The sequence below is a fragment of the Dermacentor albipictus genome, unplaced genomic scaffold (assembly GCF_038994185.2).
Source record: "Dermacentor albipictus isolate Rhodes 1998 colony unplaced genomic scaffold, USDA_Dalb.pri_finalv2 scaffold_44, whole genome shotgun sequence".
NCBI lineage: Eukaryota > Metazoa > Arthropoda > Arachnida > Ixodida > Ixodidae > Dermacentor > Dermacentor albipictus.
In genome coordinates this window covers 577,475-595,987 of record NW_027225598.1, presented here as the reverse complement: position 1 = coordinate 595,987, position 18,513 = coordinate 577,475, and the positions used below count along the sequence as shown (strand labels likewise).

At 44.3% G+C, this 18,513-nt stretch overlaps 1 long non-coding RNA gene across 2 annotated transcripts; it reads right to left on the bottom strand.

Annotated features, from left to right (window-relative positions):
* Positions 1-13,020: 13,020 nt before the first annotated feature.
* Positions 13,021-18,460, bottom strand: LOC139052930 (uncharacterized). 2 transcript variants are annotated; one of them, XR_011510123.1, is made up of 5 exons: positions 18,285-18,460; positions 16,676-16,832; positions 15,317-15,361; positions 14,970-15,016; positions 13,021-13,223 (listed from the first exon to the last, which is right to left on the bottom strand). It is a non-coding gene; the product is annotated as an uncharacterized lncRNA (long non-coding RNA). The 2 variants fall into 2 exon arrangements; XR_011510122.1 differs by lacking the exons at positions 16,676-16,832; positions 18,285-18,460 and adding an exon at positions 15,705-15,857.
* Positions 18,461-18,513: the final 53 nt, after the last annotated feature.

The following is an 18,513-nucleotide window of genomic DNA, read 5'->3' as shown; positions in this document are numbered from 1 at the left end:
CCTCATCATGCCACTGCTCAGGCACCCTAGTTTTGGGGATAACTGACTAATAACGTTGCACAAGTAGCGCGAACTGGGCGAGTTCGAATGTGTTAATCGTCTGTGGACGCAACAACCAGATGCCTGTGATTGTCTCATTTTCTTCCGTGTGTAGTTGTTGCGCTGACCGGTCATGGAGTAGGTCGCCTTTTTGTTGACGGGCTCACGGGTCGTTGCATTAAACAGTTGAAATATTATTTAATAAACGCATGAAGGTAACTAATGCAGAGAAACCATCGCTTTGAACTTGATAGCGTACCATTCTACAGTAGACATTACCCTTTTGTTATTTCTCGTTGGTGCACCTTTTCTGGAAGTGCTATTGCTCCGTTCCATGCATATGCTTAAAGATGCAAGAAGCGTCATGTGTATACTAATGCGGTGAAGTTGAACAGATCGAAGTATCAGTGGTGTGCCCTCTTCAGTAGGGTTTGTTGGGCGATGGGATGGCAAAAGTAAGCAATAAGATGGAATGATTTATGCAATTATCGAGGTTGTTCTACTGCGATTGATAAATATCTACGCTCAGTCCAAGAAGCAAGACTCGTGAACAAGTTAACTCCGAAATACAGCGTTTTTTTATCATCATTGAAAGGTTGCTTCAAGATCACTCCTCCTAAGGTTTTCTTTCTGTGGCGAAGCAGCATTCCTGGCCACCTAAAAAATCCATCAGTGGTCTGTTATACACAGAAAAACAAGTCTTTCTTTGTGGCCAGCATAACATCTTCATGAACGTAATTTTGGTTGAATATTTCGAAAGTCAGCTGACGCTGACCCCTTCCAATACCGCAGCTTTCAGGTCAATAACGTTACATGCGATCCTAGTTAAGGGGCGTTTAAATATATCAATTATTTACAGTGGCAGGGAAACTGCATCTATCTAGTAGAAAAAAAAACGAAGAAGTGGCATGATGATTACGAGCGCGTAACACGTATGTTTGAGAGTTGGTTATGGTGGGGGCTATATGTTTTCGCTCCCAGTCTAAAGCTCAATGAATTGCACTGCAGTCGAAAGGTATGACGACGACGGCATAAAGAAAATGCAATAACGAGAACAGTATGATGAAGCAGAAATGACTACGATCAAACGGCCATGACGGCATCACAACGGCGGCAACAGTTCGGTGAACGAGACGGGATAAAACTTCTGCAATACTACGCCGCAATCAATAGGCTTCGCCGCCCATGCATGCATGCATGCATGCATGCATGGATGGATGGATGGATGGATGGATGGATGGATGGATGGATGGATGGATGGATGGATGGATGGATGGATGGATGGATGGATGGATGGATGGATGGATGGATGGACGGACGGACGGACGGACGGACGGACGGACGGACGGACGGACGGATGGATGGATGGATGGATGGATGGATGGATGGATGGATGGATGGATGGATGGATGGATGGATGGATGGGTGGATGGATGGATGGATGGGTGGGTGGGTGGGTGGATGGATGGATGGATGGATGGATGGATGGATGGATGGATGGATGGATGGATGGACGGACGGACGGACGGACGGACGGACGGACGGACGGACGGACGGATGGATGGACGGACGGACGGGCGGACGGACGGACGGACGGACGGACGGACGGACGGACGGACGGACGGATGGATGGATGGATGGATGGATGGATGGATGGATGGATGGATGGATGGATGGATGGATGGATGGATGGATGCTATTAGCGTCCCCTTTGAAATGAGGTGATTGGTTGCGCCACGAAGCTTTTTTTCTTCATTTGCCTTATGTCCTGCCTATATTTCATGAAAACAAAAAAACACAAAATAAAGAACTCCCAGCATGAGACTTTCTTAACCAATACTGGGAACTTTGCTTTTGTGTGCTTCCGTTGCTTGTGGTCTCCCTACTTTTCTACCAACAAACCTCCAATCGCATCTTACTAATCTCTATTGCGTACATGTTTGCTTTCTTCATCCTGTCCCTGAAAACAATGGCTTCGATGAGGCCAGAGGAGCCTAAACAACAGCTACATAGGTATCTTTACATTCTAATAAAACATGATCCATCATTTCCCAGCTTTACCGCAGCAAGGAAATGCTCCTTCTTCCATGGTGTACCTCACCTTATAACTACGCGTTCTAAGTCATCCTGGTCTCTCTTTGAAAAGTAAGGAGCTGCCCTTTGAGTTATCATAAATTGTTTCTTTCCTGTGGTTTGTTCCTCTTAGGCAGTTACTCATAGCAGGTTTTTTTTTCTATTGCCGTCACCCACGAGATTGTCTCAACCTCTCTGAATTTTCGGTTGACGTTCATTGTTGCCAAGCTGCTCATTATAGCGGTCGCACACTTCCTGGTAAGCTTCCTTTTTTTTTTCCTCGACTGTGAATCAATGTTTTTCCTGTGCAAATACCTGAAGACATTCGCAATCCATTTACATAACTTCATATTCCTCAATGTTTCTTCAAAATCAATTTCATTCCGAGCTTCCCTCAGTTCAAAATTTGCCCATCCTATATCCTCCAGCACAGCTTCATTCGCAGTCTTCCAATGAGCGCCCAATGCGAGGCGTCCCACTGACCTTTCGTTGCCATCGAGTCCTGATTGGAGCCCTGTGATTGTAGGCATCATGCGTGAAGAGCAGCGCCACCTGGTAGTGCAGGAAACCGTGCTTTGTGCACTTTCACCGAACACTCCTTTCTCATTGGCGCACTTCAACTAAAGGAGCACCTTTTGGGCCACTGCGAAGGACTTTACCTACGAACTGCGACTTTGGAGACAATGGTGCGAAACTGAGTAACTCGGTCTCGCGTGCTCTCTCTCTCTCTCTCGTTCACCTCTGTCGCAGCGGACAGCGCCAGCGGCGCAAAACTTAGCAACAAGCTAGGTAAAGTGGACCTTTTTTTTAATATTGCTGTCTAAGGCGAATGGTTGCGTTCTGCACATTTGCGACGAGAAGTCGTACACACTTTCCATGTTATTAGCACATTCGTCAATAGCCGCGTCGCTTTTGGGTATATTTTAGACTTCTGTAAATTCAGTATAGGGCTACTAACTTTCATGTCTTGTCGTCACGTGAGCACGTGGGTGATGACAACAGCAAGGCGATGCCAAGATGATCGCGACAACACTGGTGACAATGACACGGTGACTGATTTATTGTACTTTGGCAATGAAACGTTACAGCCTTTTCCGTTAATGCAAAAGTGTTGGGAGCTGGAGGACATACATGTGGAGTGGAAGAAACCAAATCTAGTCATCATCCCCAAACCAGGGAAAGAACTCAAACTAGAGAACCTTAGGCCAATAACGTTAACCTCCTGTGTAGGCAAGCTCATGGAGCACGTCATACAGAACAGGCTCAACGGATACTTGGAAAGTAAGGAACTCGACCCAGACAGCATGGTTGGATTCAGACAACAACTATCCAGAAACGATGTCATGCTACAACTCAAAGAACAAGTATTGGAAAGGAAGACTAGTGACTCGAGAGTCATAGGGGAACTGGACGTCAGCAAAGCGTTTGACAACGTCAAACACAAAGCGATCCTGTCACACATCAATCACCTAAATGTAGCAAGCAAGCTATACAACTATATCAAAAGCTTCCTCACGGGCCGAACTGTGAACATATAAATTGGGGGCACAATAAGAGAAAACATTAAGCTAAGCAACACGGAAACACCGCAGGGATCGGTGCTCTACCCTACCCTTTTTAACATTGCAATGATCGGGCTGCCCGAAAGACTCAGAATGCTAGAGGGCCTCTCCCACACTCTCTACGCTTACGACCTCACCCTCTGGGTCGACAGAGGCGGGACCAACGGCCACATCCTACAAAGGGAAATCTGGGAAACGGAAAGCTATCTGAGACTAATAGGGCTAAAATGCTCGCCGGAAAAATCGGAGATGCTAATCATGCGCAAGCAGCAGGTCAATATCCAGCTTCTGGTCAACAACACCCCGGTCCCAAGGGTGGGCAAGATCAGGATACTGGGTATATGGATACAAGAAAATGGGAGAAACACCGAAACGATAAACAGACTAGAAGCCACGACCAATCAAACTTGCAGGCTTCTCAAGCGGATAGCAAACAAAAATGTGGGGATGAAGGACGCGAACCTACTTAGGCTTGTCCACTCTTTCATCATTAGCCTAATCACCCACGCTATCCCGCACCCAAAGGCAGCTAAAGCAGAGAGAGATAAGGTAGACATCCTTATCAGGAAAGGTGTCAAAACAGCCCTAGGTTTACCACCGTGCACATCAACCGGGACGATCCTCAAACTAGGAGTGTCAAACACCCTAGAGGAAATGTGCGAGGCGAAACTCACGGCACAATACGTCAGATTAACTGGCAGCACAAAGGGCAGATCCATCCTTAGGAAACTGGGCTACCAGAGCCCAGAATCACGTGAAGGGATAACCACAATCCCCAAAGAAATTACCAGCAGGTTAAGCATACCCCCCCGCCTCCCAAGAAACATACACCCCATACACAACGAGAAACGCAGGAGAAGCAGAGTCCAAAGACTCCAAAGCTCCCTCCTCCAAAAACAAGGTGTAGTGTACACCGATGAGGCAGAGTACCCAGAAGGGCACTACGCTGCAGTAGTAGTGAGCGACAAAGGCGAGCCTATCTCGAGCTGTAGCGTGAGACAATCTTCACCAGGGGAGGCAGAGATGGCGGCGATTGCCCTGGCAATCGCAAACCCATCAACCAGAATATTTATCACCTATTTTAAAACTGCAATCAAAGCCTCTGACACCGGCAAGGTGTCCAAAGAGGCAGGCAAAATTTAGGCAAGGAGAACGTACCCAACAACCTAATTAGAATAATTTGGGCGCCGGCCCATAGTGGACTCGCAGGGAACGAGATCGCCAACGAGGTCGCACGAGGACTAACGCACCGGGCCCCAGCCCAGGCAGCGAGACCTAACCACATACAGAGAAATTCTAGAAAACTATAGAATGGGCAGGAGAACCCTCCCTCCCCCCATAGATCTCTCACACAGAAGGAAGAAGTAATCTGGCGAAAACTGCAAACGGATACCTTCCCAAACCCGTATATCCTACACAAATGCCATCCTGAGGTGCACTCTTCCAAATGCAAAAACTGTGAAGGTATAGCGACCTTAAATCACATGCTCTGGGCTTGCCCAGCACTAAACGGTCTATACGGAAATGAAGAGTCATGCGAATCCTCCCTTCGTAGCCAGGAAGAACAAGCCCAAAAACAAGTCATCGGTCGAGCCCAGGCCCCCGCCGGAAGCCAACTAATTCCGGCCGATGTCTAGGAGGGAGGTAGACGATGAACGGAGGAGCTGCGTCTCACCCCGATCACCCATGCTACCTGACGGGAGCAAATAAAGTGCTTTCTCTCTCTCTTTCCGTTCTGATATAGGCCAATTGCGTAGGTAGTGCATTGGGTTAAACGTGCACACTGTGGTTGTGCCTATCACCTGAAAAAGATATGTTGCAGATGCGAAGGAGTGCAGCCATGCAATATTTTCTCATGCAGTACACGCGCCTGTGGAATAATGGCTAGAACATTGTCATCACGCACTGCTTCCGTCAATGTGTCACTTTTACAGTCACCTAAATAGACGCTAATAGTGCTACGTAAATAGCGTGTGTCACGCTAATATTCACTTCTACGGCGAGCATCTACGTCAGCACCGTCCAACCGCATTCTCTTCGCTACAGCCTTTGCTATGTACAACTCCATGTACTCGTCATCGTGACGTCATCAGTTGGACGATCAACGAAATATAAAGGTTGAAACAAGAGGAGGCACCGTCAACCGTATCGAGCCCAGCATGCATTGTTTTCAGCAAATCGGCGCCGCAGTCCACCGCGTCTTGACATTGTCGACGGACAGAAAGTGCTGGAGGCAGCTTTTCGTCTTCTGGCACCAGTTATGAGTCACGCTCGAGAAGCAAACCAGAATCTCTACCGATTAACCTCTATGCCTCACCCCACACCATTTCACTCTCTTTCTCGAGTGCACGACAGCGTTAGACGAGCAACGAAGTGATTGAACGGAAGTGACAGAATAACTGCACTGATATCCCAAGGCTACTTCACAATCGAGGAGACAGTGGTGTACGTAAAGTTTAGGCACTGCCGCGCATGGCCGAGTGTAAGCGGATATTGTTCACTGCTGCACTTTTGGTGGGTTTCCATGTTGCAGCACCCCTGCTGATGCCGTGGTGAGCGCCTGTAACTGGCAGCGGGGAACAGTGGCTTCCGATATTACAGTAGCATACCATAGCGAAAGGCACTTCGGTGCAGACACGAAGGCCACGATTCACGGCTGCAGCAAGGAGACCCATTCATAACGCGGTTGCGAAAGAAATCTCGTTGCGCTCGGTGGTGAGTGTCAGCAACTAAACTGTTCTTAAAGCGTGGATGAATGCTGCCGCGTTCTATTTTCGTAGCCAATTCTGACCAATACTCCCTCTTATTCAAGTGCCCTTTCCTTCAAGCAAAAGCAACGAAAATCTAGATGGCAAGAAGGCCGATAAGAATAACATCTCCACTTTGATATAGAGGGTGTGCGCATACAACCCAGGGCAAGATCAAATTGTGTCCACCTAATAGGTCATTGTACCTTCCTATATATAAATCACTTCATAACTGAAAGGTTTCACAACGATTGTGTCGTAAATGCAGTCTGCGGCATACCTTATTAAATCTGTATATGATGCGTAGCTGCTTAAATCGGGGTAAATCGACAAAATTTACTTTTCTTTGCTGACACTACTTTGCTAACTGACGAAGAGTCTCATGCCATGACAAAGCTAACTAGTGACGGCAGATTGCCCTACTCACCACCACATAAATGCTGACGTGCAATAAAAGTATTGTTGAATTTCCTGCAGGACACCAAGCTCGACGAGCGGCTGTCTCATGTACATAAGCACTCACCACTGCTCTTATCATTATCATCCATCCCAATACTTTCATTCCCCTTCCCTCTTCCCCAGTGCAGAGTAGCAGACTTGAGCGCACTAGCTCAGCTCGACCTCTCTGTCTTTCCTATCAATAAATCCTATTCATGCATTCATTCTGACGTTTTCTACAGCGAAGCTGTACATCGCTGCCCTCCAGCGGTGGCCGATGTCCATCCGTCTGCACGTCGCATCGACACGAAAAATGTTTGTCTCTAGTTTCTTGCAAATGCTCTGTAGCTCTCAATCTAATGCGCTATCTTGGATACATTTATGCTGAAATTGGCTGCTAAGACGGCTCTATCATTACGCTGAGTTTCATTTACTTAATTGGTTAGTTCACAGTGAAGTCGTAAACGTTACAGAACTGTCTCCTGTCAATACATGTTCATCTACGGAGGCAGTATGGTTACAGAAAACTGTTGTAACTCTCATATTCTCGAAACTATCCCGAAAGAAATTATACGACAACCAGTCGCTAAGAAGACTGTAAAATTACGCCGAGTTTCGTCTACATTTCTTGATTACTTAGTTCACAGTGAACTTGTAAATATTGTGGAATTGTCGTCTGCCTTGCAGCGGTACTTTCACGCGTTACTGCTTCATAAAAGAATAAGAATAAATCACTCCACAGTCAAAAGATGTATTCGTTGTCTGTGTCCTTCGATAATAATAAAAAGAAGAAGAATAAGAAACAGAAGAAGAAGAAGAAGAAGAAGAATACCTATATACTAATAAATCCGTCGATTGAGGTAAAACACCAAAGCTTTGCTCGTCCTTTTTAACAAAGGGAAAGGCCTGATGAATGTTTCTTCTTTTTTTTGATGGCTTTCTCTTTCTTTTCATTTACTTTCTGGTCTGGTTTTATCAGTGTTCCCTTACCCCTATGTAATTACACTGCAGTCAGCTAGCCGTACGTTATCTTTTCTTCTGTTTTTCCTCCTCTTCGTCAACGCGGTTAATATCACTGATGTGTTTTAGAGCGCAGCTCGTAGGCGCTCGTTCCTGCGTTGAGCATCGGCGTCGGCGTTACCAAGCGAACGCGCACAGCGAAGGAGGGAAGGGCGAACGCGGAGCACAACGGGGAATGAAAGACGGCGAAAGCGAAGAAAGTGCGAGGACGAAATCGGAGGAGGAGGGTGCAACGGAAGCATGAGGGGGAAAGCCTTCGTGTGGCAAAAGTGTTAGTACAAAAGCGTACTTGCGCGCAAGACGGCCTCTGCAGCGATGACAGCTACAATATGGCGCCAGAGTAGCGCGCCGTCGTCTGTTGAGCGATGGCATGCGGCAGGCGCGTTCACCGATACCACATTTGGAGACAAAGTGCTGCATGAACGGAGGTCTGTCTGTGGCGGCTGCTGTCAATCGCGCTCAAGCGTCACCCACGTGCTGCCTGCCGCAATTTCCTTATTAGTGAGGCAGTCTCGTCACAGTTCGCTCCGTGTGCAGTGTGCCGCACGAGGCAGATTGTGCGCCTCAGCCTGTATATTGCTAAATGAAAACAGGTGAGGAGCGGCACTGAAATTTCACATTAGGGTTTATCGTAATTGTAGGTGATTCTTTTTTACTGCGCTTGAGAGCGTCCAAGCTGATAAAGCCAGTCGATATCATAAGTTTTAGATAGGACGATGGCTAGCAATCACATAGCACTTTTTCTCATATTCATTAATGACTTGCCAGAAATATTAACACATGCGCACTGCCTTCTTTACGCTGATGACACCACTATTTTCGCATCTGATAAAAATTTATTTGCATTGCAGGATAAACTTAACGCTGACCTAACGAATGTTCATTCATGGTGTGTAAAAAACAAGCTAACCATTAACCCATCTAAGACAACAATTATGGTATTCCATTCTTCAAAAACTTTGCACATTGACTCTATTGTAGTGTCTCTAAATAATAATGTATTTGCAAGATCCACGTCTACTAAATTTCCTGGTGCAGTACTAGATGAAAACCTAAAGTTCCAGTGCCATATTCAATCACTTATTCAAGAAATCTCATTTGGTATTCACATCATAATAAAAGCTCGCTCTTTTTTTCAGCAAACCATTCTCATGTCTTTATATTACGCGTATATTCACAGTTATCTCTCATACTGCCTGTCGTCTTGGGGTAATACATATACCACACATCTTCATCAGTTAGAAGTTTTGCAAAAGCAGGCATTACGATTAATTGCATTCCAATCGCATACATCTCCCTATGCTCCAATATTCTGTTCCCTAAATGTGTTACCTTTACGCATGTTATTCAACCATAAGCTGTCGCTACTTATGTTTCGTCTTATAAATACCGAGTTTAATATTCCAGGTTTTAATCGCTCTAGCCTCATCAATTATAACAACACAAGATTTTCAGCACAACTCAATCTTCTTCTTCCAAAAGCAAGAACTAACTATGGGAAATTTACCGTCGCGTTTTCAGGCATTTCTGTTTGGAATTCTATACCATCTGACATGAAGACATCTAAAGTATTATCATTTAACACTTTATCTGAGGCATAGCATAATTTACCAAACCTAGAATTAATTAGATGTTGTTCACTTTACCATTACGCAATGTACTTTTCAATTACCGAGTTACTAAATCTTGCCTTAATTGATACTTCTCGTAGTTGTTAGCTTTACGTGCCATTCATCCTCGTTTGAATTGTTGCATGTTATTTTTAAGATTTCTTCAATTATTTTTCTTCTTTTTAATTCTGTGAATATACTTGTGATATTGTTAACAGATTTTTTTTCTATCTTATCGTTTATTTCCGATGTAGAAACTGTATAATATATGACATGACTCACTGTTTGCCACGATCTTACTATCCCCTTTTCGTGTTTTGTTAGGAGGTCCCCCCGACAGTTGTTACTTCGGGACCTCCGAATGTGTACTTATACCCATCCTGTATTTGTTTTGTGAAAAATAAATATTGATTGATTGATGTCAGCTAGGAGCTAAATACGCTGAAAAGTTCTGCAAAATATAAATCGCAATAAATGTTTCTCTTTTCGGCAGTTTGCAACGTAAAGTTTCAGACCTACTTCACCTTCATCTACATTTAGAGTGGGCAGGAAATCGCGTGGCCACGCTGTACCACGCTCTCAGAGTAGCGCAGTGCGGCCGCGCAATAAAAGAAACCTGTGCAAGTGCGGTGCTACCTGGATGTGTTGCCAAGTACTTGTTGCAGGGTCCACCAAGCACGTGTTGGCTTTAGTAAAACTTCGCTTGTAGCCGCATATTCTCACCGCGAAGATTAAAGAAGAACGAGCGTTTTAACCACTTTAAGCCGAACGAACTACATATACGCCTGCAAATATTTGTGTCAGGTGAAACCCATATGAATAAAAATAATTAGCTAACAACGCTGTCGTTACCGTAAGAAGTTACAAATGAAGCTATATCTTTTTGTCTTATAGAATAGCATGTTGATGCAGGATCATTTGGCCTTAGTGTGGGGAATTCACCAACCATTTACGTACGGTGCCTGGCTTCACAGACGCAACCATACGCTTGTGGGAGCGAAGTTCGCTTCACAGCAGTGTGAACCTGGCACGCCCCAACAGTTTAGCGGAAGACACGAAGCCACGCCTTTCAACCTGGCCATCACCTGTACCGGCTTGCTTTGATGCGCGGCCGCATTCGCTGCACTGATTTCACTGGTGCTCTACGGGTCGCAACAAGCAATCGCACGAGCCTGTATGTACTTATTGTTATGAAGCACGTTTCCTTTAGGTTACGAATTTACAAAGCTGGCATCGTTTAAGCCAGGAACTGTTCGCAATGCATATAGAAATGCAGCAAAAATTATACTTACAATCTTACTGTAAGATTGCAAAGGCCTTCTATACGAATCTGGCTGACCTCCAGCTATTGCAGTGGTTTATACTTTGATAAAACGGAATTAAAATGTGTTCTTTATGAAGATCAAGAAGTGTTTATGTACCTTAAGCATTCACATCCGAATGAACGTTTGTATCAACCGTAAACGACAGCAGCGAGTTACTCTAATGTTTCAGGAAAAAACTACAATATCAGCTATCACAGTGCGTTTCTTTATCTTTACTTTTATCTACTTGAAAATACTAAAGGAAGTTGGCCCCTTCAGATGGCACCGGCTACTTCGCATTGCTTGGCAGGCAAAATGAAGTTTTGATATCTCACGAAAGACTGAATAAAGTCATACAGCATGAACACGAAGTTCTGCACATGAGTCCAGTATGCCACAGAACATAAGCATGCTAAATCGCTTAACGTATTCCACGTACCTATAATTGTCCGAGAAAACGTAACGAAGCACGGTTTTGGAGTCGATTTCATACCACGTATCTACAAAAACACAAGACATAACTACATGAAAACTGCACAAGCTTAGACTTACACCGCAGACAAGTCCGAGAAAATACGCCATTCATATTGTTCCGTTTTATTCGTTTGGTTGCGCAGAAGTTTAATAAACCATAATACAATATATGTAATAGAGATAAAACTATTTACAAGTATTTGATCTCCCAACAAACTATACTTACGCAAGCTATATTTGCCCCATGTACTAGACGAAGCCATGTTGAAGGCCAGCTGAATAATCCGTATCCCCTTACCCCCTCGGTGCCAGAGCGTCTGTTAGAAAACTCCAATGCAAGAAGATGCCATGTGTTTGACTATGCTAGTTGGTAATACTAAATAAAAACCGGCCACCCGTGGACGCAAGAATGGCAAGATAGATGGACATAACCGCCGCTGTCAAGTCCTCGGCCTACCCGCTCTCTGGTTTCATGCTGGCGATGCCAAATTTTCCTCTTGCTTATGCAATAAGATGTCTTTATGGAATACATGCAGTATGCCGATGTGATATGAAGCTCGGTATTTGCGTCCAGGGACAGCGGTTTGACCTTGTAATTGCGGTGCGATAGTTCAGCACCAATACTATATATATATATATATATATATATATATCGAACGCAGTGCGTGAGGTTCTCAACCCGCTTTTTGGAGTCACTGAAGACGGTGCAGGTGTTCCCGTTCAGACTGTTGCTGATGGCGTCTCGCCACAATCATACATGTGCATAACGAACCTCACCTAAGTAATTACTTGTAATATACTACATTTATGGTTATCTCATAATTTATTCATAACATGTCTCACTCTGTAATACTTACTGTTATCCAATTACTTCTTTTCTGTAAGCAATTACATGTAATTTCCTTACTTTGTTGTGTTCATGACTCCACCAGATATGATGGTCGACCAATTGATCCGGTGCTTGAATGTCTCCTTATAGGGAAGGTCAGTGAGGAAGCCGGTGCCACGATATCACCTATTTTGCTGTTGTTTACAGCTTTCCATTAATCTGAGCGGGGGCGTCTTCATGTTCCAATAACCATACACGCTATGCGTCACAGTGGAACCAGGGCCCGTATTCGCAAAACGTTCTTGCGCTAAAAGCGTTCGTGCAAGCCAATAGCGATGTAGAACAAAGCGAAAGCGATCAGCTAATTAAAAATAGCACTTAAAAACTAAAAGCTTTGTTAATTCGGCCCCATATACTGAGCAACGACAAAATCTTGTTCGCGACACGTTCGTACGTTATGACACCGCCCTGCCTTCCAGCCCACTCACCGAGTTAGCTTTCGATGTCGCTGATGATGTATTCAGGACAAAGAACGAGGGGGCATGACGGATAAAATATTTCAATAGCAATAGTTAGTAAAGTTAAGTAATGTATAAAGGGCTGCAGAGGCCGCACTGACAGTGCCAGGCCAGCTCGTTCCGTTCGCGGTATCTCGCCGATGCCACGAAAAGTTCGGGAAAAAGTAAGGTAGAATTAATCGATCACTTTTGAGTAATGCCCTAATACTAAAGAGGAGCAGTTATTTGTAACTATAATGAATACCACTTTTGAATGCAGCAATTGTAATTGTAACCGGTTACTTACTTGCTGCCACGTGTATAACACAGGCCACAATTTACCATGCTCGCTTGCATCTTTCCTCGCTGCTGGTTGTTTCACTACTCCAGTATATATGCATACTTCTTGATATAAAAAAACGCATAATTTTGTATGCTTGGTTTTTAATCAGAATTAGTTGCACCCAAATGGCACTATCTCTTTTCTCTTGGGCGAGGTGCTTGTGGTGGCCAGGGCTGAGCTTGTGGAACGTATTCTGGAAAGCTTCTTGTTGGTCTTGTAGTTGTGCGAGTGAGGTGGAAAATGATGCGCCGCTCTTGTGCCGCCTTGCTTGTGTGTCCCTCGTCGTCCTACGGAAGAAAGGTTGCACGTGCCTCCAAACAGGTGCATGGAACTACAAATTCATTCACCGCCCTCAGTATGGTACAATAAATACTTGAGAAATGGCAACATATTCCGGGGCGTCCAAACGGCCTTATTGTTCACGAGACGGGTGTTTGGCGTTTCTCTCTGTGTTTCCTTACGCCATCCGTAATACCTAAATCGCAATACACTGTGAAGGTTGTTTCCCTCGTTAATTCGAAAGAAGAGCTTTGTTTAGTGTTTATGAATCTAGGTAACGCGCAGCCTTCAAATTTAACAACGCGGGTAGGTAAAGGCAACGTAAAGGTAATCATGCAGGTTACCTTTACGATAGAGGCAATATGTGTCTCAGCTGAGGCACCTCAACTTCCCTAAATGCAATATGTATGCAGTTTGCGCTTTCTGTTAATTTATTCCACGTGCTCAGTTTAGAAAGATAGCGAAACTAATTGTTACAAGCACAGTGAAAAGTTCATTTGAATTATCTGCGCATAATGCTACAGATGGCAGCATAACTCGTCCATCTGCAAGTGCGCTTTGATTTCGTACATATTTCACGTTTTGCCAAATGCCTGCTTTCCTAACCGATATACAGTGCAAGGGAAACAAATATGCTGAAGCCGGCTGTGTACGTACTTGCAAATGTCGACCACAGAATTGATCCACCATTTTTCAAAGGAGGCCTAGTCTTTCATTAGAAGTGCTGGGGAACATTGTGCGAACGCTCAACGCTCAAGTTGTTCCTCCTTAATCGTTTTGTGCAATATCTGATTTGGATAATGGTCGCCAATGCTCTATCAAACGACTGGTGTGCCATGCAGAAATCGCCGAATAACAAGGAAGTTTCAATAGACCGTTCTTTACCACTATAGGCGGCCTTGTGAAAATAACAAACATACCGGCATAGCCTCTACCTCTTTCTGAAATATACTCATTCAGTTATTTTTTTTCTTTCTTTTCCTTTCTTTTTCTCTTCTTCTTTTTTTAAGGTTTACCATGTGTCTGGCGAAATGTTATGATAGCCACAAGCTTTTCGGATAATAAGGGTTCAAACGATAGGCAAAGTAGCACTAAAATATTTCCTATTTTAGATGCAATACCAAAATAGGTTGTCAAAGATCAATGCAGAAGACCGAAAAATCAATAAACGCCAATAGTAATGGGCGGTTTCCGTTGACTAACATTAGCATGTTTCCTGAACAACCTGGAGGTGGTTCTTAAAGCTTAACGTTAAGAGGCCGTTAGTAGACTTTATTCACCGATAATACTTTTTCCAATGCTAAGGATCTTTTCCCAATAATAAGGATCTCAAAGCCATTTACAAGTTCGCGAAATAGATATGTTTTTTCTTCTACACTATTTAAATACTCCAATTATTTCATTCACGAATTCTCTCCCGAAAGCTCACTGGTGAACAAGTGCCACCACATCCGATTCCTAGTTTCAAGACAGATTTGTAAAGTATATTGACAGGAAATTTACGGCACTCAATAAATGCTAAGTAATTAGGGTGTACAACTTCTCATGCTCGATAAGTGGGATCAATCTGTGACAATAATTTTTTTTCTTTTAGACATGTCACTTACACATTGCACGATTGTCATTATTAGAGCGTTTACTTTTTTTCTTGCAGCAAATGTTATCCGTAGACAGCTTTACTTATAAAATTCGTGAAGCCAACATCAGCAGCTTTCATTGGCCTACTGTCCGGTGGTCGTTAAAAAGAATCTCACCATTTCTGCACATTGAACCTTCCCAGTCGGAAAAAACGTCCACATGGCTGAAAACCAGGAGATCGTGCCTTTAGTTTTCGTTTCACACTTAAGGGACTATATTTCCTTTACACTTGAAGCAGATACAGTTATAGCTTTACGTTTCGATATATTTGCAGCTATACATTATAGATATGTGTTTGAAGCTATAGGATTAAAGGGTAAATACTGAATTTTGCCGTCTACAAAAGAACACAATATAAAACAAAGGTTGGTTCAAGTGTACACAGACGCCATTATACCACATGCATAATAGCACAAATTATTGTCAGAATACTTATATAAAAAGACTACAGGAACTTCCTTACCTAATAAAGCAGCAGCCATGTATATGTGTCTTTGCATTCGACTGCCTGCAATAGACGGGCGAAGTAAAAAATACAGGATCACAAAGGCTATGGCTTGGGGTTAGAGCACTCCGACATTTCCTCGCCTGCCCTAACCGGAATTGCCTGCGCACCAAATAGGAAACAATATTTTGTACTTTTATACTCATGTACAAAGAAAGCAAGGGTCTCTACTCCCAAAAGCCTCTCACGCTAGTTTCGATCGCGAGAAAAAAAATTCTGTTAATCGTGCAACTGGACGCAATAAGAATGAAGGCGGCCTACGAATGGCACAGATCACGTACGAAGGAAAGTATTTCTGAGTTCCGCCGCAGGAATGCTAACGCCGCAATAAAGAAAACACAATTACCCGTTGACATGTGCCTTCTCTCTGCTCCGGTGCAGTTTATATCTGCGATATTAAGCTCAGAAATTAAATTCGTACAGATTAGGAGATTGCCGGCCTGTTGCTTTGTCTGTTACTCCGGCCCATGCTCTTGACGGCAAGATTCTTATATGAAACCTAAATAAAGGCATGGCCTTGTTTCGATACAAAAGACCGCAGCTGTTTCCTCACAGCCTCACAGAGACATGCGGGTATAAGCTGCCTCGTATCAACAAAATAGCGTTGCGTGACTTCGAACTCCTGCGCACATGTGCCTGCGGGGTGAGCTCATGAAATCTGACTCGTTAGAGGATGCAACGCTGTGGTCGCATCTAGTAAGGGTTGTTTTCATGAATATAATACAGAATGTACACTAAAGGTGGTGTAAATTATATGCAGAGAGCAGTATACTGGGTTGAATCAGAAAGTCCTTTGCCCCTATTGTTCTTGACCAAATTACGGCTGTAAATGCGAAGTCAACATACCCCTTCCCAGCGGTGGACCTTTCTAGGACCGGCCGTGATTTATCTGCCAGTATCTCCTTGGCACGGGGCTGCTGCCAGTTGTTGAAGATGGCGGTTCTGCTTCACACGTCCGCTGCTTATGAGCAACGGAGTGTGATTCGTTTTCTATGGAGTACGGGATGAGCGCCCATTTAAACCTACAGGGTTTAAATGGGCGCTCATTTCCCTTATTCCAAAATGCAGCCCACGTATGGCGAAAGGTGCATCGCTTTGAGGAGTGTGAAGTGGTGGTGATGTGTGTTTGCAAAAGGCCGCAAAGACTTGCATGACAATGGGCGTTCGGGGAGGCCGCGTGTGTCACTGACTGATAGCAACATGGCACAGTCGCACCTCAAATTTAGTGCTGCGATGGGACAAATGTAAGGACCGGTATGGAGACTATGTGTAAAAATAGTGTAAAGTGCGTAGAAAAGTACGTATATTTGTAAATACCTGTATGTACCATGCGTTGGCAAATAAAAATAGGGCCAAAGATTTTCTCATTCTTCCCTCGCAGTCCTTCTGTACTTATCAAGATTTGTAGAGCCAGGCTTCCTCTGCATCCATTGGATATTATTCTCGAGGACCTCTGACGGCGCAGACTGCAATCCTAAAAACAAGAAACGCGTGCAACATGTATGTAACCACGCTTGACGCCAATAAGCACGATGACATGACCATCGCCATTAACAGAAATGATGTAATTGGGACACTTCGCTTCCTGTTTCTAAAGCGAGAATGCCAATTTTGAGCACGTGCTGTCTTAAGAGCATCTCACTAATAACAAAAACAGAAACGCATTATTTCAGAACAAAGCTCCATCAAACTTCACCTGCTCTCCGCACGAAGTCGTGAAAACTTTCGGCCGAAATCGTACTTCCTCAGGAGCCCCTGTTAGATGGCTTATCCGCTTTACTGGTATGACTTCTAATGTTCTGACGTATGCGTCACCTACGTATCGCATTAAAGATAAACCGGCCCATTAAGTCATTTTAAAGCAAGGGGCTTTCCAGCGTACACGCTAGACATACCTACCATATTTACAACCCTACAGGTGTCCTGGATGCTGGTCTTATTTTCGACGGAATAAGTCAGTGATTGAGCACATACTACCTAAATATCCTCAATGCATCAAATGTATGTAATCAGGGAGCGAAATTCCTTAAATAAAGCAGTCATTTCTCCTTGCTTTCCCAGGATTTGGGGCACGGCGCATCTGATTATTCAGTCTCGTCGACTAAAGTGCGCTTTATCTTTGCACACTTTCCCGGATCGGCCCGCTCTAGTAGGCCCGCCAACCCTAGATACAGTGTCGCAGCAAAGATCGTCCACCACCAGACAACATGACGCGCAGGCACGTGGGTCACGTGGTCGAGGTCTTCCCGTCTTCACAAGCAGGCACGCAATCGCTATGGGGCTGTGCAAAATATTATCGGTTCCATGGCCTTCTTTGAACGTTTCACGAAAGGTTCCCTTATCATCAAACATGTGGATATCCCCTTTATAATTGTTTTTTATATAGGAAATGCCCATAATTCCGCAGGAAGACCTTAAACGCAATTGAGTCTAGTTTGTCTATTCGCACACTTTTACTTCGGTCAGTTAAACCACACATTTCTATGTCCGTGTATGATAGCCTATTATCCGAACCTTTTTTTTACTCAGCGTTTCGTCAAAATAAGCACGTGGTCTTACGTAGCGTAAAGGGGAGAACGTTACTTATTTACCTGCTAATGGATTGAATAAAGTTGCACACAGGTGAATAAAAGCTAAACTCGTGTTTCAAATGCGCGGACTAAAGTGAATAGACTAATTCATGGACACCGCCGAGGCGACAGATGTAACCACGCACGACAGGGCGGAAAAAAATTTAAGCACTTCGGCACCAACACCGAAGCAAAGTCAAGTTTTGCTGAAAAGGTATAGCGACGTACCCATAGGTTATTTTTTTTTCACCCAAAACGTTTTCAATGCTCTCAAAAGCAAGCGTGTAGTGACGGCAGTAGTGGCTGACCAGGCTAACAGAAACTTCCATGGCAAAATAGTATGTTCATTAACTCACCCTGGCTCTTTAGTGTTGCGTCGTGACGCTCATATGAGGAACCGACTACAAGGAAGCGAGTTCTCACTTTATCAACACGTGTCGGAAATATCCATGTCGCCAAAAGACCTGCACACAACGACGCATCTCTCGTGCTTGAGCCACTCGCAACCAGCTGCTTTCTTAAGCAGCTCCTTTAGTACACGCCCAGCCGACAAGCCGAAAAAGATGAACGGGCCTCTTTTCGGCA